Below are 25,480 nucleotides of genomic sequence, written 5' to 3'. Positions count from 1 at the left end.
ATTTGCCTGGTGTGAAAATGGGAAACCACGGAAAACCATTTTCAGGGCTGCCGACAGTGGGGTTCGAAACTACTATCTCCCAAATACTGGATACTGGCCGCACTTAAACGACTGCAGCTATCGAGCTCGGTCTTGTGATTAGTAACACCACGCGGAGAACACCGAGGGTCGCTTTTTCTTGCGGGTAGTACCACTATGTTAGGTTCCAAATAGGTTTGTGATTAGTAGCAAACGAGAGCGCACACTTAGGTGATGAACACCATAGGTTTGCGTTGCCTGTCAATGGCGCCGCAATGTGCGAAACACCGTAGGTCTGTAATACATGTGCGAATTTCATTATCTGTGAGTAGTACCATAATGTGTGGAACACCGCGAGTTTACGCTACTCTTGATTAGTACCGCAACATGACAAATACCATGGTTCTAATTTTCTAGCAATAAGTACCATTATGAGGGGCGATGACTTGGATTTTGGACTCCTTTCGACTACAAGCATCATCGATTCTGTATCGTGCTATACAAGCAGTCCCTTGGTCAGTAATACTATTGTTTTACGCCAGCTTCCACTGATCGCTTTAAATTCATATTCACCCATTCATTCTACGTCGTCACGTTTTGAATTGTGGTCAGTGGAGAATTTTGGGTTTTTAATTTTCATTTCATTTCGTCTCATTTTGTACCATTAGGGGCCGATGACCTTGATGTTAGGCCCCTTTAAAAACGATCATCATCATCATCTTTATCCCATCCTCTGTCCTGTAAGGCTCGAACGTTAACAGAGCCCAATGCTTGTGTGCTAGGGATTATAAAGTCCACAGTAGCAATTATCCATCATGACTACGTACACGATTAAACAACGATTGTTTACTGACGAAAAACATTTAAGAAAATTCGCAAGCCAGGTGAGTGCGGAAGTGGACAACAGAGGTCTTTGCGGCAGTAAACCGAAAGCCATGTTCTAAGGTCCACTGCTCCACCCTCCGAATAGCTTGCTGTAATTGTCGCTCTGCGACTCCCATACTGCACGACCTATAGTGCAGAGCAAAATCGTCCACATGGACGGTATTACTGCTGGAACAGCAGCAGCGACAGTACAGTTTATGGCAATCGCGAACAGAGTGACAATAAGGACGGATCCCTGTGGGACTCCTTTTTCTTGAACGTGGTATTCCGAATATGTCGTCCCTACTCGGACACGGAATAGACGGAGGGACAAAACATTCGCAATAAATACCGGCAAGTTACCTCGGAATCTCCATTGATGCAGGACAGAAAGGATGCCATGTCGCCATGTGGTTTCGTTGGCCTTCTCCAAGTCAAAGAAAACAGCTACCAAGTGCTGTTTACGGAGAAAAGCATCCTGAATAGAGTTCTCCAGGCGTACCAAGTGGTCAGTGGTGGATCGAGCGGCTCGAAAACCACATTGGTACTCAGACAAGAGTCCTTGTTTCTCCAGACACCACACAAGTCGACGATTTACCATCCTCTCAAATAGCTTACACAGGCAGTTTGTAAGACAAATTGGTCTGTAACTTCCTGCATACTTAGAATCTTTGTCAGGCTTGAGGACAGGAATGACTATGCCCTCTCGCCACTGAGACGGAAAATCACCCTCTATCCAGATTCGGTTGAACACACGAAGGAGATATACTAGACTATCAACACTAAGGTGTTTCAACATCTGGTTATTGATGTTGTCCGGTCCAGGAGACGTGTCCTTGAAAAGCGCTAAGGCGCTGCGGAATTCCCACTCCGTAAAGGGCTCGTTGTAATCCTCTGAAGCTTGGGTGGCAAAACTAAGGTGATGACGTTCTGCCTCCCGCTCCGGAGAGAGGAAATCAGGATGGTAATTCCCGCAGCCAGATACATCCGCGAAATGACTAGTTACATGGTTAGCAATCGCGAGGGGGTCAGTGGCGACACTGCCTGCAATGGAAATTCCCGGTACAGGAGATGATACTTGGATACCCGAAATCCGTCGAAGCTTAGTCCACACTTGAGATGATGGAGTGTGTGACGTCATAGACGACACACATCTCTCCCATGAAGCCTTCTTACTTTGTCGAATAAGAACTCGCGCCTTAGCGCGGAGTTTCTTAAATGTTAGCAAGTTGGCCACAGTAGGCTGTCTACGGTAACGCTTATGAGCTCGACGGCGTTCTTTGATGGCTGCTGCTATTTCTTCGTTCCACCAAGGAACGAGTTTTCGGCGAGGAGTCCCCGAGAAAAACGGAATGGACTCCTCAGCAGCCGCAAGAATAACTTAGGTGAAGTAAGTTATTTCCTCGCCAACGGTCCGCCTGATATCGTCATTAAAGACAGCTAGTGATGTGTACTTTGGCCAATCAGCATGTTTAAGAATCCATCAAGGGGGAGCCTCGACGGATTTATGTTTCAACAAAGTAAGGATGATGGGAAAATGGTCACTGTCAATGAGATCATCGTGTGTATTCCACCGAAACAGTGGAACCAACTTTCGGCTGCATAGGCATACGTCTATGCGGGAATATGTGCCGTAACATACACTAAAGTGAGTTGGTTTTCCTGTGTGCAAAAGACATAAATCCAGCTCTGTCACTAATGTTTCCAGCTCTCTTCCTCGGGGGCAAGGCGTCTCAGAACCTCATATGGGATGATGGGCGTTAAAATCGCCCAATAAGAGGAAGGGAGGTGGAAACTGATCTATAAGATCAGCGACATTTATGTTAAGATGCTGGCCTGTTGGAAAATAAACATCACACACTGTTGTTATGACAGACAGCGTAACGCGAACAGCTACAGCCTCAAGAGGGTTTCATAATGGAACCTCTTCGATGTAAGTATCAGAAGGTACAAAAATGCCAACGCCACCGGAAGCCAGGTGAGCATAGAATTGTTCTGTCTAGTGTAGTCTGAAATTTCTCAAGACCGTATGATGACCAGGTCTGAGGTTGTTCTCTTGAATACAGACTATACTCGCTGCGTACTCACTAATAAACTGACGTAACTCAGCAAGATGCCTGTCATAACCGTTACAATTCCACTGTAACAGTGCCATAGTGTGGACTATAAAAGAAGTGTTAGGTTATGAGCGACATAATGCTCGCAAGCCTAAGCACTATCTACATCTACATCCGTAGATGTAGAGGACAGCGAGACATCCATCCCGTCATCAACAGATGGCAGGGGTCCCGCCCAGAACTTCGACGTTTTTCGGGGGTGAGCAGGTCCCCTACGAGGAGAGCGCGCAGGTTTGGGTGCAGGAGTACCTCCTGGCGCAGACTCATTCCCCCCAGATGGGGGGCATGATTTCTCCTTCGCAGGGGAAGTGCGAGAGCGCTCAGCACGGGCGCTCTTCTTCGCCGCCTTCTTTTCTTTTTAGACGGGCTGGGAGATGGTTTCCAGCCGTGGTCGACGGTGCCACCTCCGCCGGCTGGGGCACGACTTTCGCCGACCTCTTAGTGGGGTGAGACTTGGCCTTCACCCCTTGCTGTGCCGGCTGGGAACTGCCAGCCTGCACAGACTCCTGGTTGGTCGACGGCGGGGTGGACCCCCCCCCCCCCGCCCTTCGAGCTTTTACTCTTTGCACTCAGGAGGAACAGTCGCCTTGGGCGCAGCGATCGTTAAGAGTAACGATTTCGAGAAAGACGAACCTGGAAGACTCTCAGATATCAAGCCATAGTCACGTGTACGGGCAGGTGTATTCGAAGAATTAAACTTACGGCGCGCTTCCTGGTAGGAAAGGCCATCCAGGGTCTCGATCTCCTGGATCTTCTTCTCACTCAAGATATGTCGTACAATTCCGATCCCGAGGAGAATGAAAACCGGAGCAGTTAGTGCACTTGTATGGAGTTGTGCACTCTTCCGCGCCGTGAGCTACTCGTCCACATGTACCACATACAGCCTGATTCGAACAGCGAGATACCATATGTCCGAATCGCTAACATTGATAGCATCGCATAGGAGGCGGGATGTACAGCCTCACATCGCAACGATAAGTTGTTACCTTGACTTTATCTGGTAACACTGACAACTTGAAGGAGACAATGAAGGCACCAGTGGCAACGTCTTCACCGTTGACCTTGCGCGTAATGCGCCGGGCGTTTGTCACGCCACGGTTCTTCATGTCTTCCATCAACTCGTCGCCAGTGTTCAAAATAAGGTCGCGGTGAAGATGACTCCGCGAACCAGGTTCAAGGACTTATGGTCCTCCACCTTGACAAAGATTTCGCCAAAGTGCTCGCACTTAAGCAACTGATCAGCTTGCAGTGCTGTACGAGTAGTCTACATAAGTAAACTACCGTTGCGCATTTTCTTGAGGTCCTCCAGTTCGCCGTAGACGCCTTCGATGTGTCTACTAAAAAGTATCGACTTCACCAGCTTAAAATCCTGCCCATCGGTTCTGGTAGCGACCAGAAACCTAGGGAAACTGGATCCTATTCCTTCACGCTGCACATGTTCCCAGGGAGTTGAACCTCTCAGGGAATCAAAAGTTAAAGACTTAGGTGGGGGACCACCTTGAGAGAGCCGACTTCGTTTGGAAGCCATGCCCGATAACTTCCTCCACGAATGCCACCCACTCCGATGAGGGGTCTATGTAGCCGTACCAAGCAGCCAAGGCAATACCCACCTGGTCATAGCAGGTACTGCCCGGGGTCCGATGTTGGACGATGCCTAATACGGGATGACTGAGGCAATGAGCACTAAGACTCCCTTCCTCCAGTCACCCGCAATAGCATGTACCCCATAGCGTGTGCAGAGCACTAAATATATAGAAAAAATAAATAAAAATAATTAATAAGAATTTGTTCTTCTGGCATTCGGCTGTGCGGGGACCTGCGTTGTCAGGCGCATACTACTGCCAAGGTACATGGCGCTCCCACCCGCAAGAGTCCTGGGTGGTTCATTGCAGGCTATTGGGCGTAATCGCACACTAGGAGGCCCATCTCCGGGCAGCACGCACATCAAAATTTTTAATGGTCTACATCTGACCCTCGGAAAAATAATAAAAAATAAAGAGGGGACCATGGCCACATGACCCTTTAAGTCGCCTTCTACGACAGGCAGGGATTACTTGTGAATGTATTCAACCCCTCCCATCCACAGGAGGTCCAACACATTATACCAGACCGCAATCCATGTCCGCGCCTAGGTCGCCCGTTTTAGTCGACTCATACGACAGGCAGGGGATGCCGCGGGTGTATTCTTCATGTGCGTCCCCCACCCGCAGGGGGTAGTGTGTTTGGTCCGCGAGAGGTGTTTTATTTCCCGCAAGTCCGCCGGCAAGCCGGTTAGGACCCCCCTATCCGCCACCTGGGACGCGCCCACGTGGGAGTATCACCTCTCCCGCTGCTACGCCCGCGTAGTTGGTTCGTGGCGTGGGAGTATCACCTCTCCCCCTGTTACGCCAGCGTAGTAAGTTCGTGGGTTTTCGGATCTTAGCCCCCATTTAACTCTCTGATGGTTAAATTTGTTCAAACCTACTGTTATTTAACACCTAGGATATCATTTGAAATTTGAAGTTCGTAATTCAAAGGGTTTCATGTAAATGCTTATTTTTGTCATCATTCCTCACCTCCCAGTCACAACCCGTTAGGGGTGTATTGTTTAAAGTCCACTTCTTATTTATATCCACCGGGTGAGTTAGGCGTGCGATTAGGGCGGCACAGCTGTGAATTTGCATCGGGGAGATAGTGGGTTGGAACCCCACTGTCGGCAACCCTGAAGACGGTTTCCCATGGTTTACCTTTATTAGGGCCACGGCCTCTTCCTTTCCATTCCTAGTCTTTTCCTATCTCATCGTCGCTATAATAACTGTCTGTGTCGGTGCGACGTAAAACAAAATTATACACAGCTTTGAGAATAAAAAAGGAAAGGTTACACACAACAGGTCATTAACAAAAGGCAAGAGGGCGAACACCAGCACTCCTTGACGAACATTCTGGGAGAGACTGGAACCTAAGTGGTCTTAATGCCCAATGATACATAGCCTAAAATGGGTGAGTAAAGGGGGGGGGGTTAAAAACGTGGACAAGATTTCCAAAATTGAGAGGTTTAAAACTTTTGGTCACCAGCCGAAAAGTTGAAGGGGAGAGATCCGAGGTTCACCACTCGTACTCCCTTACATTAAATGTTTTCCCAGTAGGGCATATAAATAGAGTCCGAAGACTGCGCAGAAAGTCCTAAATTTCAGCCCAAAAGGAAATATTACATATTGGATATTACGAAAACTGTTGGAACTTTCCCCTTCGAACTACCCGCAGGCACAATCTCACGTTTAGGTAAATTCTGCCATTACCTTATAGCACTCTCGATATCCGGAGCAAATCAGGCAAGTGCTCTCCTTAAATAGTTCCGTAGGGGCAAGTTCCAGATAAAATACAGAGCGCTGAAAGGCTAAATTTCCATACATACCCCGGGTTCGATTGGCTAGAGGATATAGTTCAGGCATGTGGTAGGCAGGTTACATTAGAGGAGGAATAAGGTGAAATGTTGAAACTTTCGGTACTTAAAAAAACAATCATTTGGAAAAATAGGTTTACTAACTACGACAACAAAAATATATTCAACAATTATTTTGTGTTTAGTCCACCGGATATCACTGGAGAATAGATGGCAGAGTTATCTCACTATCGGAGAAGAATATTTTGGAAAAAATTTAAAAGTTCTCGTTTACTGACATAGATGGCCATAGAGAAGGCACGCAGTTTAGGTAGCGGGGGGAGGTGTGCCCCTGGCGCAATAATAATAATAATAATAATAATAATAATAATAATAATAATAATAATAATAATAATAATAATAATAATATTAATAATAATAATATTGATGATTAGTAATCAATAATGTCATGGGTTTTACCAGTAAGATATCGATGCCATCGCGTGTATAAATAACATGATGACAGGGCATGTTCTGCAGTTCCTGGTTCGTGCATCTAGCTGAGAATGTTCCTTTTAAGATCCTTAATACAGGGACTAATGGAAATACATTTGTCTAACACGTACCAAATATAATTGCAGCCTAGAGCGTATAGTGGTTTTCTTCATAGAAGATGGAATGAGCTTTCATTTGAATTTTAATTGTTGATGATAATATCTACGAATCGCCAACTTAAGAGGAAATAAGATAAAAATTGCTGATTAATTAAATACAAATCCTATGTTAAATTCGTGTAATTAAAAAGAGCAAATTGATGCTGCAAAACTGAGACGCCTGGCAAGTAGCATTCCGATGCTCAGCTGATTGCAAGGAAACAAATTGCAGACATCCTCGTAATGAACAGAAATAATATTCCTGCTTATCTAATGATATTGAGAGATCAATAATCTTGGTGGATGGCCTCTCAAAGTGTCCAGCACGCAGTAATGTCGTCCACTGGACAAAAGTAATGAATTACCGACCATTTTCACCCGGATAGGCTTGGGATATAGTGACAAGAGCATCTTACGTAACTCTGTACTAATGGAAGATATGATGTTTATTTGACTATGTGTCATTTTTTCTTCATTGCCTTTACGATATTTCAAATATCTCCTCTTAATTGTGAGGTGTGTAGGATTACAATATATAAAAACGAAAAACCGGGGATGTTACAATACCGTAAAGTTTAAAAATTGGAGGAGTTCGTATTCAGTGGTTTATTTTACATACTTTTCACTAGCTTGGTCCTTTTTTAATAAAATCCGTTTTAGGAACAATACTTCACTGTTTACATGTTGCATTTTTCATCTGGAACAGTACAATTAACAATAATTATACATTTTCAACTGGAGCTTATTTCGCTCGTCCATCTACAGAAAATTTAGAAGAGAAAATATTCTTTCCACAGCTGAGTTATGAGCAGCTTCTATTTTTGCCTTAGCTTGAAGCAGAAAAGGAAATTCAGCTTTCTAAGGAACTTACACTTAAAGTTGTCTTTTGACATTCTTATGACAGTATAACTCACTGTAATATACAAGGCACCGGGCTGAGTGGCTCAGACGATTAAGGCGCTGGCCTTCTAACCCCAACTTGGCAGCTTCGATCCCGGCTCAGTCCGGTGGTATTTGAAGGTGCTCAAATTCGACAGCCTCGTGTCGGTAGATTTACTGGCAACTAAAAGAACTCCTGCGGGACTAAATTCCGGCACCTCGGCGTCTCCGAAGACCGTAAACGTAGTTAGTGGGACGTAAAGCAAATAACATTATTATTAATATACAAGGCCAACAAAATATCTGATCTGTGCCTATTTAAAGTAATTCATTACAGGTAGTGAAAGAGCTTCAACTTTGATACAAACAAGAACTGAGTGGCGCCTTCAGATATAAAATGAGTTCAGCAAAAACTCGCTACAGGGCAGACACCATAGCAAATATACCCCAATGAATAAAAATAAAATACAAAGCGTGAGGAATTAGCCCACTTGTTACCATTTCTTGATGGGTGCAGTACTTTTGTATCCGTCACTTGGCACAGGCCAGGACAAAGTGTAGCTTCCACTGAAGTCCTGGTCTCATCCATGGCTGTGACAATATGGAAACTGCTGGGGTATGGGTGGTGCTGAGGAGTAATGACACTCGGGGCACAACTAGTGTCTGAGTGTTATGAAAGGTGTCGCTCATAGGGTCAGTTGTGCTGCAGTGGCACATTCTGATCCAGTGAGGAAAGCAATGGCAAACTACCTCACTCCTCATCGTGCCTAGTTCGCTTTATTTGGGCTCTGTCATTGGTTTTTGCGGTTTCCCTATAACTGCACAGCCTTTGGAGGTACTATTTGAGGATCCAACCAGCCTCTGGGCTGATGACCTAACAGACAGACAGAGGAATTAGCTAGAAGGCTAGATGTCCGTAGGTGGTTCTATTCCTACGCGTTGACTGCCAGGGACCAAATTAATTAAAAGGATGAATATATAAAATAGTCTGATGGTAGACAAAAGAACCGGGAATTCTAGCAAACCTGAACGGGGGTTGGGGGAAAGGTCTCTAAATCAGATGGTTCCTGGTTAAAACGGGTAACATGGTAATCTTAGCTGTGTGTGACACACTAACCCACATAGAATTCCTTCAAAAATAGCTTACCGTTTAGAATATGGACAAACAGTTGATCCATGACTGCAGTTGAAGGATATACTAGGCAGCGTGTTGTCCGTTGCCGCTAACAAACGACATTAGCACCCAATGACAATGAATGAATACGCCTGCATACTGGAGCTGTTGTGTGATTCACAGCCGGAAATAAGAATTACGGAATTATAGACTGCAATTCGAAACAGAATATATGTGTATGAAATGATTCGTTTGCAGTGGTCAAAGCTATCACCATCCATAGTGTTGGTTATTCTTTCCGTGACACTCTTTCTGTCAAGAAGAGATAGAACCCTATATGTCGCGAGACAGTATAGTGAAAGACAAGCTTTGGCGTGGAACTAACATCTTCTTGACACCCCTGGGATATACGTATCCAGATCTAGTTTATATTGAGGTCGCCAAGTTTTGGTGCCATGATGGTACCCTGCAGATGATAGACTCTGCATAATTACCTTCTAACCGGTCCAGTAACTTTTACACGTTGTTCGGTGACTGTGTGATTAGCCTTCTATAATACAGATCGCACTGGCAGTAACTTACTATTTCCATCTCTAAACACATGTCTTTCTCCACAGCAGAATGTAATAAATTGCATTCAAACTGCATCGGCATCTTAGTAAAAACACCCTCGAAAGAAGTTTATATTTTGATTGTTGTGCCGTTCTTGTGGATTTCCCTTTTTAATACAAGATGTTCTTCATAAAAACAAAACCCACAAATCTAATTATGACATAGAATTTTATAACATGATTTCTTTTGAAACAACTCTTTAATCTTACGTACTTTATCAGCAGACAGGTGACAGCGCCATTCCACCAATAATCAAAGGGAAAGTAATATGTAAGTGGCATCTTCACTGTCATTTCTCCAAGACAACCATCGTTCGAATGACGTCCAATGTATGACGGTTTCTTTGACATGAAAATCTCATGTTCATGTGGTTCGCATTCTATGTAAAACTGGAGATCCTGTGGCTATGAAATCAAACGACCGAATGCAATAAAAATGTCATTCTCTAATTAAGAAAACGTGAGCAGGATGTAAAATTAAGTGAACATGAGTAGAATTTTGTAAAGTAAGTTAAAACATAATTCCGAAAACCTTGCTAATTAATGGTAGCATAAAGGTATACAGCTTTCAGAATATAAAATGAAGTAAACAAAATCAATGTATTTGTGCAGTAAAAACATGTAAATGGCACACCTTCTAAAGAAGTCTCGGAAGAGACTCGAAAAATGAAGGAAAAAGAAAGACATTTGTAGAACTCACTTGTTTCATTGCAAATACATGAAAAATATTCAGGGTGACCAATGTAATGGGCCGTGTTACATCATCATCATCATCATCATCATCATCATCATATTCTAAAAGCTAAGCCTTGTCGCTGCAGCCACAGTTGTCTATCTTGAGCCAGTCTTTTCAACTCAGCGTAGGTCTTGCACTCCTTCTTCAGAAGCAGGTTCTCGAAGTAAGACACTCTGGGTCGTCCTCTTCCTTTTTCTCCAGCAATTCTTCATTCATTGATATTACAAAGGAACTCCTCATGCCGCAGAATGTGACCAATCATTTTAATTTTCCTTTTTTCAATTTCAGTTATCAGATTCCGTTCTTCTCTTATCTCTCTAAGGACTTCGGTATTGCTCTTCATTTCAGTCCAACTTATCCTTTGCATTCTTCTCCAGATCCACATTTCAACTGCCTCTAGTTTTTTCTTTTCTTCATTCCTAATGTCCAGCTTTCGCAACCATACAGAAGCACGTTCCACACAAAGGTTTTTGCAAAGGCCTTCCGAGTTTGAATATCTAAATGTTTATTGGCCAGCAGGTGCTTTTTATCTTGGAATGCTCTCTTTGCCATGGCTATCCTCTTCGTGACTTGTGAAATGCTCCGATTATCACTCGTGATCAGGGTTCCTAGGTAGCAAAACTGTTTCACTTGTTCTATTTTATCAGGGCCAATTTTTAAGTGCGTTACAGGTGTTTTCTTGTCTTTAGATATTGTCATGGTTTTTGTTTTCCTTGTACTAATTTTGAGGTTCCATTTGCCTAAAGTTTCTGCTAATACGTTGATCATTCTCTGCATACATTTCCCTGTTTCTGCTAGTATGGCAATATCATCAGCAAATCTTATAGAGTGTACTTGTTTGTCATTAATTTTGATCCCAGGTGTTTTCTCCTTTATGACTGCGATGGCTTCTTCGATGAACATATTGAAGGGAGAAGGAGACAGTGGACATCCTTGCCTAACTCCTCTTCTTATTTTGGCATTTTTCTTTGTCCCACTGATTACATAATACTGTTACATAATAATATTTATAATCAGCTGAGTCAGCTTCAATAGCGTTCTTGAAATTAAAGAGCCTAAATACACTCAGTAATGTATGGTATACATTACTGTATTGGCTCACGTATCTCTTACTTACGCGTATATTAATTACTCTACATTAGATTTGGAATTGAAGGAGAAAAATAATGCCGGCTTATATGTCGTATCGATTTTTCTTCGTGTGGCTGTATAAATACGACAAGATGCACCCTGCGGCATGCATGCATACTCTCAGCTCATGGTCGAACTGTCTCGCGTAATCCTCCCCGTATCTTACTCGCAGCACCTCTCTCCCCTTGTTTGGTGAAAAGCCGGTAGGCAATTTTGGATCCTAAGGTATCCCCAGGCCCAATGAAATGTGATATTATTGAACTGGCTGCAATTTCATTATACCAGTATACTGTTAAAAACAAAACACTGTTTTATTGGACTAATTTAATCAAGGATGACCCAATTAGTTCACTAACACGCACATACACGCAAACAATTCTACTTAACAATGAATGACAACATTTAACTAATTGGTAGCTATTAACAAAATTCTCTTGTTCACACAGTGGGTCTCCGGCTGTTAGGTATTTACCTGGAACGGGCGATCCTTCCGTAATCTTGATTGACAGGTCCCCTTTTCACTTGGCTTCGCCAGATCAAGCTCACTGTAATATTTTTTAACGGAAGCATCAGCATAGTTTCGGCAAATATGTAGTTACAAACTAAAAGCAAAACAATGGGCTACCTAAAATCTTAATTTACATGGTTGCCACAATTAATCAAAAGTTCTGAACTTAAAACTTTTGGGACGGGAGAATTTATACTCCCCAAACCAGCCTCTGCGTACGCCCCTGTTGAACTATGGCTTGTCTATTGAGATCCCTTAGACCAATTTCGGAGGAAAGACTTAGAATTTACTAATCTATCAGTTTTGTAGTAACTTCGTACTGATCGACAGTTGACTTCCTATTGCAGTCGGCGCAAAAAATTAATGAAAGTCACCTTATGACTACAAGCAATGTAACATGTAAAAATCCGGAAGAATTTACTCTGAATGTCTACAACTTTTAAAAGAGCCTAATAATAATCGGCCTAAAGATACGTGGATAATTTATTACCGAACGTTTGACTACCGTGAGGACATTGCAGTATAATAAATTTCTCAGTAATTCTACGTCTGGGTTATTACACGTGTGGTATTCGTTGACAAGCGAACGGCTTATTCAGCCGAAACTTACACTATGCGAAGAGGGCCATTAAATTCAGAATTTGGGTGCTCTTCAAATTTATGAGCTCGTAAAGTACTTTTATGCATCCCACGGTGCTTCCAGGACCTCACGCTGTCGCTTAAACACCGCTCTAACAATTTTTTTTTTTTTTTATTTTTTTATTTTTTTTTACTATCTTCGGAGAAGAGCAGGTGGAAAGAAAAGTGAACAATAAAAGATTGCCACCAAATTGTTGATGGCAGCGCTAGTTGAATACTCATAGGCCATTTTCTCAAGCAACACGCAACTCTGTTAAATATTTCCCAGATAAATAATATAATAACCAGGGCTATGTAAATATATATTTGGATTTTACATTAATTTTGTCGCATGTTTCCGAATTGGGATAGTGGGCGTGATTGAAAATACATTTTATTTCCCATACTATTCCACATTTCTGGTTTTAGCATGTCTTTACATATTTGATGAAAACTCGCATTTATTTACATAATTTGAAATTTTATATTAAATATGCTGCAATTTACTGGCTCGTAAAAGAACTCTTTCGGAAGAGAATCCCGGCACCTCGGCGTCTTCGAGGACCATAAAAATGTAGTTAGTGGGATGTAAAAGGAATGAAATTTAAAATAACATTATTAAATATGCGGCATATCTCATGACTTCAAAGTAAGGTTTCGTAGAAAATCATGTAAAATTTACTTCACTGGCGTCAATATTTCAAGACTGGATTCTGGTATTCAATGAAATTTGGAAAGTTACTTCTCCTCTATGTGCATTCTTTTCCTTCTTGCAGACTTTGACCTTGCCACTCAACCCACTGTGCAGAAAATAAGCGAAGTAATTTTCTTACAAGCCATGAAGGCCCTGGGAGTGGTGGAAGGTAAAGGCTTCCACTATCCGTAACCTCGGCACTTGGTGGGGAAGAGTGGTTAGCTCTGCGCCCGGCCACCTTTCCCCCAGGAATTAACCTGGTACTCATTTTTGATATAGGTTGATTGAACCACAGGGTCATGTGCACGTCCAGAATTGGAAATCTCGTTTCTTAAATTTTTCGACTTCCTGGCGGGGAATCGAACTCATGTCCTCCCAGGTGAACCGAGCACGCCTTTACCTCCTCGGACAAATAGAAAAGTTAGAAGGAATGTAGCACCAATAATTACATGTAAACCACGAAATCATGTTACTATGAAGAAAGTTGATCCATATACAGCATCACGGATGGTAAAAGGGACTTCAAAATATTCATAAGCTTGCAGAATAGTGAAGTAAATACCCAATAAGATTGTAAGGAATAATCTTTGAGTAGCTTGACTATAATTTCCTTCTGTTAGTCAGCCCCTCAACCTGCTGTAACTCATATAAAAAGTTTAAACTCTTGTACTCTAGCTTTAATTCAAATTCTTCTTCTTCTTCTTCGTCTTCTTCTTCTTCGTCTTCTTCTTCTTCGTCTTCTTCTTCTTCTTCTTCTTATTCTTCTTCTTCTTCTGTTTACCCCCCAGGGTTGGTTTTCTTCCCTCGGACTCAGCGAGGAATCCCACTCTACCACCTCAAGGACAGTGTCCTGTAGTTTCAGACTTTAGGTCGGGGGATACGACTGGGGAGAATGACCAGTACTTCGCCCAGGTGGCCTCACCTGCTATTCTGAACAGGGGCCTTGTGGTGGAATGGGGAGTTTTGAAGGGACAGGCAAGGAAGAGGGAAGGAAGCGGCCGTGGCCTTAAGTTAGGTACCATCCCGGCATTTACCTGGAGGAGAGGTGGGAAACCACGGAAAACCACTTCGAGGATGGCTGAGGTGAGAATCGAACCCACCTCTACTCAGTTGGCCTCCTGAGGCTGAGTGGACCACTGTTCAAATTTTGTAGCAGAGCCGGGAATCGAACCCGGGCCTCCGGGGGTGGCAGGTAATCACACTAACCACTACACCACAGAGGCGGACACAAATTCTTCTTTTGTGGATTTTATGTTTAAATAATAAACATTTAACTCTAACCTTTTTACAAGTACGAAAGTTTAATACAGTAGAGATGTTCTTTTTGTTATCTTACCCCATTTTTATAAAATATCGACTCCATATTTTGAAAAATGTTGGCCTATATGTATGTATTTTATTATATTTAAATCCTACCCCTGCTAATGACTCGTTTCTTTTTTTTTTCTCTCTCTCTACAACAGGAAGTCGTCCATAAAAGAGAATTAATATTGTGTACGACTCATCAGGAACGTGTACTGCGCGTCAACTCCAGTATGTGGAAACAAATTGCGAACAAAGTCGCTGTAACGTAGTGCATATGGTAAGGATGCTATTCTCTATGAAATAGATCAAAACAATAAATAATTAACAGCTAACAAAAATATTATAGCAGTCTGAAACATTCTGGCTGTGCTGCTGTACATCTCTACCCATTCCGGTTCAAACCATGTTACTATTAGACCAACATATGGAAAAAATGAAGACAACAGAAATGCATTCAACAAGTTGATCTTACCAAAGCTCACGTCAGTCGAACAAGTAGCTGTTGTTCTAGGAACTTAGTTGGACGCACGATTCGGTACAGTAAATGTGTTACAGAAAGATAGTAGACAAATGTCTGCCTTTTTAAGGAAAAAACTCTCAGAAAGAGAAGTTCACACAATTAGTTGTGTTGTGACTTTAGACTAATCAGGTTTGCACTTATTTTTATTGTCATTTACCCTCTGCGTTCAACCGATCCCCACTGACTAAGTGAGGGACTTCACGTCAGAACAGCCGTAGGGTGTGTTCAGGGGTGGAGGTGGCGATTGTTGTTTTAAGAGGAAGTTCATCTTGGCAATCATCTTCTATATGACTCTAATCAGAGACAAAAAATGAGAGGGATCTGACACTTCGAAAACTAAAGATTTCGGCCAAAGAAATACAAGGGCCACGAAGAATGTGAAAATGAAAGACTCCCTAGCCCTCAAATACTCCATTAGCGTTAGGGTCGGAAAAGAACAAAAGTTGACCAAGGAAGGTCGGATAGGATAGATGAAAGTGAGGAGCCTGGCACAAGTAAGTGGAAACAATGCCAGGACTCAACTAAGGTCCCCGTGATCGTCAACCCACGCTCCAAAATTCAAAATTCCTGGGGCCCCTTTTAGTCGCCTCTTACAACAGACAGAGGATACCGTGGGAGTTATTCTACCACCCCCACCTATAGGGGTGTGTGTTAAAGGACTAAATATACTCTTTTGTTTTTTGCTACCTCAAATGGGGAGAGAGTGGGGTTGACCCTCAACCCAGGCAGGTGTACCCTCTAGATCAGAGATAATAATCACAAAAGGATCGGCTAGAATTTTCAAGCCGTCGGCCGTGGCCTTAAGAAAAATACCATCCAGGGATTTGTCTAGACTTAGCGAGGAAGCAACGGTAAACCACTTTTAGGCCGAGGATAGGGACTTAGACCCAATTCTACTTAATTCGTTCATGTTATTTACAGGAATACGAATTTCATAGTTTCTTGATTGAAAATCAATGCTGTACTCTTTGAATCACCGCGAATGTAGAAGTAATAACATTTTTAAAGCTCCAAGAAAATTCTCTTTGATGTTTGGACCTGCTTGTAGGGGCCATCAAGGAATATTCCTTCCCCTCTTTAGTAATTTCAAGGTCAATTTAGAATGACCTTGGGAATATAGGATGAGGCTTAATATTCGTTTCGCTCTGAAGACGCACTTTAAATGTGATTCATCATTGTTACACCGGTGTCGACGAGCTAAAAAAATGGCAAGGGTCCTCAGTTTCCTCCGAGTTGTTTGATCCTATTCCACGGTTGTGAGAAAGTGGTATTCTCCACACAGTATCTTTACATCTTTCTTTTTTCGGCGTGATAGACGACTGGCAGAGTCACGGGTACGATTCGGATCCGGTCCATAATAACGTGTGTGGGATTTTAGAAATGGAAAATTGCAGCCTGATAGTTCGGATTCAACGCACAGTAAAATTGGAGGTCCTGTTGCTATGATAACGATATCAACACTGGCGTAAAATTTCAAACTTGCAATTTGCTTTTTTTGAATCTTCATTTCCTGTCGAAGTTAGGAAGACATATCTGTTTTAAGTGGGTTAAAGGGCATGAAGGTCTATTAGGTAATGAAAGGGCAGACGTGGGTTCGAATCCCCGTCAGGAAGTCGTAAAATTTTAGAAATGGGATTTCCACTTACGGAGGTGCACATGAGCTTGAGGTTCACTGAGCCTACACGAAAAGTGAGTACCAGATTAATCCTGGGGGTTAAGGGTTGCCAGGTGTAGAGCTAACCACTCCACCCCCATCAAGTGCCGAGGTTACAGATAGTGGAAACGTTTACCTTCCACTCCTCCAAGGACCTTCATGGCCTGTACGGAGATGACTTTGCTTTACTATTTAAGGTAACTAGTTATAACGTACAGCCTTAATATGCTAGAAAAAGGAGGGCTTTTTCGTTGATAATAAATAAATAAATAAGTAAATAAATAAATAAATAAATGAATAAATATATATATGTTGAAAGCATTTCTTAGTAGACAAAGTAGGGATCCCTACTCCACGAAAAACGTGAAAGTAAAGAATTTCCTCAATTGTGGCTAAAGTTGAAGGGATAAAGGGCCCAGATATTTTTAAAATTGTGAGTCTTGGATAGCTCTATCAAACCAAAAAAAAAATTGGAAATATCACTTCCGACCTAAAGGCAGTTCTAGAAAAGCAGCCTAAAATCGCTTGTATCTTTACTCGTTTACATGTTTATTCAGATCCTAGTCAAGTTAATTATTTCTCTAATATATTCCCTGGTTCAGTGCCCTCAGGAGATTTTTGATTTTCTGAAAAATGATCTCACCGAATGTAGTTATAAGGGCTTAAGTGAAGAAAGCATTGACTCACATTAGCTTTCGTAGAAGCAGAAAAAGGCAAACTACTAATCTAATCGACTGGATAATAATGATTAAGAAAATCATTAGAATTTTTAGCAATAAATAAAGAATATATTCTCATACTTATTATATTGTATTTACCTAAAATTCGTAGCTCGTATCCCTATGATATTTCAACACAGTTGCTTGCCTGAAGCGCTAGAACTGTGGGTTTTTGATCCATTCTCTGACATCTGTTGTAAAGCTATTCTAGAATCCATTAAAGTACATCGACCTGGTCTTGTAGCGAGCTCATTAATAAGGTGAATTTACTGAGATATCCAATGTGTCTGAAAGCAGAGACAGAAATGCACAAGTTTCCATGGCTCTCAGTATACGCCAACTTTGTACCACCTCATCTGACACGAAAAGCCGCTACTTTACGTGAATTTATGAATTGTTTTCTTTCTTTCCCACAGCAACTCAGTTCTCTGAAATAACTTTGGCTTTACGGTTACGATTCAAGAGACTACCATGAACCAAGGCTTGGCCTCTAATTCTCGTGAGGTTCAAAGTTTTTGGTCTTCACCTGTACCTGGATAACCAGTTCATGATGTATCTGTTTATCCCTCAGGCTACAGTTTTAAGGTGTTCCGAATGGGTTATTCGTAATCGCTTCCGCACCACTCGCGAAAGAATTCCAAAGCCAATGTAGAAATTAAGTTCCACCAGATCATAATCTTGTGACTGGAGCGGGTTTAAGATAACACATAAGTTACATTTTCTTCATAGGGTAACCCTTTCGAGGTTCTTCAAATAAGGTCTCGCTGATAAACCCTAAGTCGCTCATTTAACTGATGCATCAATTTTCAGCTTACATAAATTGAAATCTTACTTATACAGGGGCGGTAAAGGCGTGCTAGGTTCACCCCAAAAGGATGTGGAATCGATTCCCCGTCAGGAAGGGAAAAAAAATTTAAACACGATATTTCCACTTCCAGAGGTGCACATGACCCTGAGATTCACTCATCCTACACCGAAAAAGATTACCAGTTTAATTTCTGGGCGAAAAAGAATCCTATTCTAGAGCTACCACTCCACCCCCACCAATGGCTAGTTTATATCTTTGCTTTCCATCCCTCCAAGGGCCTTCAAGACCTGTACGGAGATAACTCGGCTTTGCTTTGATTTTCTGCTTTACTTCTTAAGACATTACTTATATCAGATTTGTCCTCGTTGTTGTATTTAAGAGAACTACGATATGATGATCAAAGTCCCAGTAAAATTAATGTATTTGAAATCTGCTTCCTGTCCTCTGCATTGGTATATTCTACTTGGATAGGAGAGAAAGGGGTCATACTATAATTTAGGTATCAACATACCATATCACATGCACGATGGCCAAGAGCGGTATTTTGACACAATTCTCTTCTCAGCTTGGTTTCCGCTGGCTGAGTGTACCAAATTGCGGTTCGAACTTACGTCAATGTTTTCCTTCTGATGCTTTTTCCTCGCAAAAAAAAAAAAAAAAACGGCGAAAATTATGAAGTAATTATTCCTATTTCGTGTTCCCCGTAACAGAATTGTCGTATCGTGGATTTCGAACCTCTGTCGGTGGTTCCGCGCCCAGGGTAATCAAATGAGCTTACATCCATGTTATCCTTGTATCTTCCCTTCTAAAAATAATCGTGTCAGTTGTATGTCAATCAAAAAGATAATGTTATATTTGTGATGATGAAATAGATCTCTGCATTCCGGGTCCAAATATTGCTAATGCTATTTGAAAAATATAATAGTAAAGTGGAGGTAGGGTAGAACTTCCTAAAGATATCTGATTTCCAACGTCAATTTCAGTGTAGTAATAATCCATAATTCATTTGTCCTCACACTTAAGGTGTGCGACAGCCCTCGCCAGCCGGCACGTTTCTTGTACCTCAGCCCTTGTTGCGGCTTCATCTCTAGACCAGGTGAAAATCAGGTAAATGGTGAAATTATGAAATTGATCTCTGTATGGATGGTTTAACATTGCACTCAACTGGACAGGGTTTCGGTGATACCAGTAGAGGGAAGGGTTAGAACTGGACAGGTTGCTGGTTTGGTCTCGATTATGATCCAGCCCTGGCAATTCGTCCGGTGCAAAGAGGAGAAACCACAACAGACATCTTCAGAGCTGCCGACGGTGGAGTTAGAAATAAATAAATAAATAAATAAATAAATAAATAAATAAATAAATAAATAAATAAATAAATAAATAAATAAATAAATAAATAAATAAATCAACACTGATCTGAATTTAGGACTGTCACCCAGGTGGCAGATTTCCTATCAGTTGTTTAGCAAGATTTTTCTTAAATTATTTCAAATAATTTGAAACTTCTTCGAACAACTTCCCTCGTAAAAATTATTCCAATCACTAACTCTTCTTCCTATAAAGAAATCATTGTCTAAATATTTCCTCTTGAATTTCAACATCTTCATGTTGTCATCTTTCCTCCTTTTAGAAACTCCATTTGAGCATATTTGTCTACTAATGTTATTCCACGTCATGTCTCCACTGACTGCTTTGTCGAGCAGCTCGTCTCATTACACCCAAATCTTCCCAGCCCAAAATACACAGCATTTTAAACTAATATTTTTGTCGGAACTGCTTTCCTCTGGATCTTTTTTCCATTTCTTGAGTCAGCTAATACATTGCAACCATACTCTAACTGGGGTCTTACTAGTGACTCATACGCACCCTCCTTCACCTCCTCCTTCCAACCACTAAATACTCTCATAAATATATGAAGAGATCTGTAACCGATAATTAAACCTCGTTAATATGATTATTCCAATGAAGACCTTTCCTTATAATAACACCTAATTACATACAGTGATCCCCTTAAGTTACTTTCAACACATGAGCACAGTAATTAAAACCATCACCTTAATGCACCCGCTTTGGCCAACAGCGTTACCATGCTGAAACACTGTTTTCCGAAACTGGGCATTATGAAACTCGGGACACGTGGCCGACTTGTTGACGAGAGCAAGGTTGGAAAGAAACGGACCATTCCACCCAAGTGAACCCTGCCTGAATATGCCTGATAAGATGGTCCCTAGTTTAGTTCTGAACACTACTTCGTTAATGTCCAGGGTTTCTTTTCAAAAATATAATTTATTTATTTATATCGTGTCAGAAGCATACATAAGTTTAAAATTAAATATAAGAAAAAATATAAAACATAATATAAATACTTCAATGACGAAGAGCCACATTAAACTATGTGAGCCCAAAACCTTGCAACATCAAGTGCATTTGGCTTCGCTTTAACCAGGTCTTCTGTTGTGCAGCTGAATGGGCATTAACTACATTGCAGCAAATGGGTTGTGGTCTGCTCTTCTCCACATACACACAAGGTACTGTTCACTTCGAAACCCCATTTCTTCTGCTTTGCCCTGCACCGCGTAACACCAGAGCGCAGTCTATTCAGTGCTCTTCAATTCACCCAATCTGTGACATGGCCAGGAGGGAGTTCCTCTTTCGGGGTCATCCATTGACTCACCCACGTATGATGACTCCTGACGCGCCATTCTTGAATTCTTGCTTGCTGCGCTGTTCCTGCAAGTGTTTCGGTTACTCTCAAGAAGCTTTTCCTAGACTTAAGCCGCTGGCGTGGTGGCTCATATCCAAACTAAGGGTGGGTTTCCAATGTCAACACCTTTCTCTTTTCTTTCACAAGAGTCTAGCCCCTGCGATCTAACTATGGCTCCACCACGCCGAATACTTCCGAACAAACCCGAGAGTTATCGAATGCACTTGCCAGGGGGTGGAGGTAAATGACCCGCCTCCCTTTGGAATTCCAGCTGGCGTTTAGTGTGTTCGGTGTTGCCTGGCGCCTTTCTTAACTGGTTTGTAGTGGTAGAAGAAAGTATCTTTAACAGGTGATATACTGTATGTGTCGTAAGTTATACGGTCGGTTTGTAGCGGTAGAAGAAATTATCTTTAACTGGTGATGTACGTGTCTTAAGTTATACGGTTCGTACTATCATTTTTAAAATGCCAAAATCATATATCTGTTCGGAATGTGGAAACAGCTACGATTATAACAAAAATCTTAGGAAACACGTGTCAAAAGTACATCCAGACAAATTAGGTGATATAGCTCCCCTTAAAAACAGCAAGAAAACATATGCTTATAAGTGTGAAAGTTGCGACAAACAGTTCAATAACCAGTACGTTTTTAAACAGCATGAACGGCAATTTCACGGGGCTGTTTATCTTAATGAGAAGAGGTTACAGTGTGCATTGTGCAGTTTTACAACCGCTGTGAAGAAAAGTTTTCATGAACATTTAGAATCAGAACATTGTATTTCCGTTAAGCTGGAACGTAACGAGTTTCGTACATTGCAAGATTTTCTACAGTGGAAGGAAGAAACTGAAAAGAAATCCTTGGCTAAATATGTTAAAAAACGTGGTTCGCACCGTGGCGCTGACAATGTTGCTAGACATTACTATACGTGCCATCGTTCGGGACATTACTATTCTGAAAGTACAGGGATTAGACATATTAAAACTCAAGGAAGCAACAAAATAAATGGAAACTGCCCTTCAGGTATGCAGGTACTTGAGTTTGAGGATGGAACCTGTGAAGTTGATTATATACCAACACACGTAGGGCATGAAAATGATTTGGCTCACCTGAGTCTAACAGAAATGGAAAAAAGAAGCTTGGCTACAGACATTGCCAACAAAATTTCGTTTGATGCCATACTAGACAAGGTCCGCGACTCACTTTCGGACTCTAAACTAGATCGGATTCATCTCTTAACAAAGAAAGACTTGTACAACATTGAACACTGCTTCAACTTATCTTCCTCGTCCGTGAGACACAGTGATGACGGTACTAGCGTTGAAGCTTGGGTAAATGAAGTAAATTCTAGTGATAATCCATGTGTTCTGTATTATAAACCCCAAGACACAGCGAATGAAAAACACCCAGGATTAATGGCAAGTGATTTTGTATTAATTATCATGAACAGTGCCCAGCGAGAAATCTTGAAGAAATATGGAAGCGACTGTATTTGTGTCGATGGGACTCATGGAATGAATAGTTACGGTTTCGAACTGACCACACTTCTTGTTCTAGACGATATGAGACAGGGGTTCCCGTGTGGTTTTCTCATATCTAATAGAAGTGATCAATATGTCCTTTCTATATTTTTTGAGTATGTAAGAGAAGAGGTTGGAAAATTAACTCCTAAAGTTTTTATGTCTGATATGGCAGAATCTTTCTTCACGGCCTGGATTTCAACAATGGAGCAACCAGAAATGCGACTCTTCTGTTCCTGGCATGTAGACAGGGCTTGGAGGAAGAACATTTCAAAAGCGAAAGGAAAGGAGAAGCAGGCTGAGGTATATAAACTTATTAGGACCTTAATGCAGGAAAGAGATATCACAGCATTTGAAATCATGGTTCCAGCTGTAATGAAACAACTTATTGAGGATCCTGACACAATTGAATTTGCCATATATTTTCGGGAAAATTATCTGAAAAATGTAAAGTCATGGGCTTATTGTTACAGAATAAACAGTGGCCTGAACACTAATATGCACATTGAAAGAATGCATAGGACACTAAAATATATATATTTACATGGTAAAAATGTCAAGCGACTAGATAAAGCAATTCATGCTTTGATGACCTTCGTAAGAGATAAGTTGTTTGATCGGTTGGTGGTACTTACAAAAGGAAAAGTAACGAGTAAACTTAAAGATCTTAGAAGCAGACACAAAGCAGGTTTGCAGGTAAATTCAGGTCTGATAATTAAAGAAGCAAATGGCTGGATAATTCCTTCATCTTCCGATGTCAAGGAGACCTATTTCGTGCAGGAAAATATTTGTAACTGCAATTGCAAATTAGTTTGCGAGGAATGCAGTGCCTGCATTCATGAATACACTTGCACCTGTGTTGATTCCAGCATAAAATGGAATATGTGCAAGCATATCCATAGCATTTGCTTGCTTAGAAGGAGCCAGAATGAAGTGTTCAGTTCGCTGCATAATGATAATGGCGACAGAAACAGTGAGGATGACTTATTCATTCATACAGATGAACACTGTGCCACTGAGAAGGACAATATTATAGAAGAGCTCGCGAAGAAGGGAAATAAGCAATCTACTCTAACTTTGGAGACTGAAAAAGAGAAACTAACAGAAGAGTTCACTCAGTTAATTAGAGGAATACGATCAGAAAGTGAAATCACAGTTCTTAAACGCCATATGGCATCACTAAAAGCGACCATAGCTGCTGTTCGTTGTAATGAAAGCTGCGAACCCTTGAGGAGAGACAAATCGGTACCTCTGTCAAGCAAAAGATGCATAGTGCCACAGAGGAGATTGTTTTCCACTAAAAGGAAAAAAGAAAAGAAGTGCTCAGCTATGAGGAAACCTGACGGCACAGAGGCACAGAATATCGCTGTTTCCTTACTTCAGGGAAACTGACTGTCCCCAGTCTCGTGTATATAGTGTAATAACTTGTAGTGTGTAGCGTGGATTGTTGTAAGATAAGTGTTTTATTTTCGAGTTAAGGCCTACTGTAATTAGCAGCATTATAATTAAAAAAATGTTACGTGTACAGACTATCGAAAGAAACTTTTGTGATCGAACCAAGGACACCGATGTGAAAAATTAGAAGCCCAGGAAGCAGCATCGTCAAATTCACCAGGTATGTTTGTATGGTCATTTTAAAATTTATTGCCTGTTTTGAGCCTGCTTTTTGTGATATTTGTCATTTTAAAATTTCATGCCTGTGTTTGTGCCTGCTTTTTTAATATTTGTTATTTTAAAATGTCTTCTCTGTGTTTGGGCCTGCTTTTTGTGATATTTGTCATTTTAAACTTTCTTGTCTGTGTTTGAGCCTGCTTTATGTGATATTTGTTATTTTGTGGTATTTGTCACAGTAGCTTGTTGACGAGTGAGAACTTAAATAATTTGAACTGACCGCCGTAACATGAGGAGTAGCCGGCGTTAGTGCCACTTACATCTCGATAACTCTCGGGTTTGTTCGGAAGTATTCGGCATGGTGGAGCCACAGTTAGATCGCAGGGGCTAGACTCTTGTTTTTCTTTCTTGGCTGCCACTTCACGGCGGATGTCGAGAGATGCTATCCCTGCAAGGCAATACACTTTTTCCAAATTGTGTAGGTCTCAATCATCCAGTAATAATGCGGCAGGTCTCGTTGAGTGCTACATCAATTGCTTTGGCATGGCAAGATTTGTACCACACCGGGCTTGCGTATTCAGCTGCGGAATAGCAGAGCGAAAGAGCAGATGTCCTCACTGTGTCTGGTTGTGCTCCACAAGATGTTCCAGTTAGCTTCCGCACAATGTTGTTTCTAGCAGCCACTTTCTGTTTGATGTTCAAACAATGTTTTCTGTAGGTTAAGGCACGATCCAGAGTGACTCCGAGGTACTTCGGGGTAGGATTGTGTTGTAATGCTATGCCTTGCCAAGTGACCTTCAGAGTTCGGGAAGCTTCTCTGTTGTTTAGATGGAAAACACAGGTTTGCGTCTTAGTTGGGTTTGGTGTTAGAAAAATATAATTAATTCATAATAATGGTATGTGCATATCAATGTTCATATCATGGATATAGCCATCCATACACGTCCATATTCTGTCTTGAAAAGAAGATATTTAGTTTGTCAAAATATCTGCTGATAGGTATCTCATATTTAAGCACGTTTTTTCTCTTTCCCTTCCTCTTTTCTCCCCCTTGCTAGTGGCTTTAGGTCGCACAGACACAGATATGTCTTATGGCGACGATGGGATAGGAAAGGCCTAGGAGTTGGAAGGAAGCGGCCGTGGCCTTAATTAAGGTACAGCCCCAGCATTTGCCTGGTGTGAAAATGGGAAACCACGGAAAACCATCTTCAGGGCTGCCGACAGTGGGATTCGAACCCACTATTTCCCGGATGCAAGCTCACAGCCGCGCGCCTCTAACCGCACGGCCAACTCGCCCGGCCCCCCTTCCTCTAGCTAACAAGTTTACCATGTGCTTTG

The 25,480-nt window shown here is 41.7% G+C and overlaps 1 pseudogene; it reads left to right on the top strand.

Annotated features, from left to right (window-relative positions):
- The first annotated feature begins 5,974 nt into the window (after positions 1–5,974).
- On the top strand, positions 5,975–23,923 carry LOC137500460 (uncharacterized; annotated as a pseudogene).
- The last annotated feature ends 1,557 nt before the right edge of the window (positions 23,924–25,480 follow it).

Source organism: Anabrus simplex, chromosome 4, assembly GCF_040414725.1.
Source record: "Anabrus simplex isolate iqAnaSimp1 chromosome 4, ASM4041472v1, whole genome shotgun sequence".
In the NCBI taxonomy this organism is placed as follows: domain Eukaryota; kingdom Metazoa; phylum Arthropoda; class Insecta; order Orthoptera; family Tettigoniidae; genus Anabrus; species Anabrus simplex.
The sequence above is the reverse complement of the archived record's forward strand: the minus strand, read 5'-3'. Positions and strand labels throughout refer to the sequence as shown.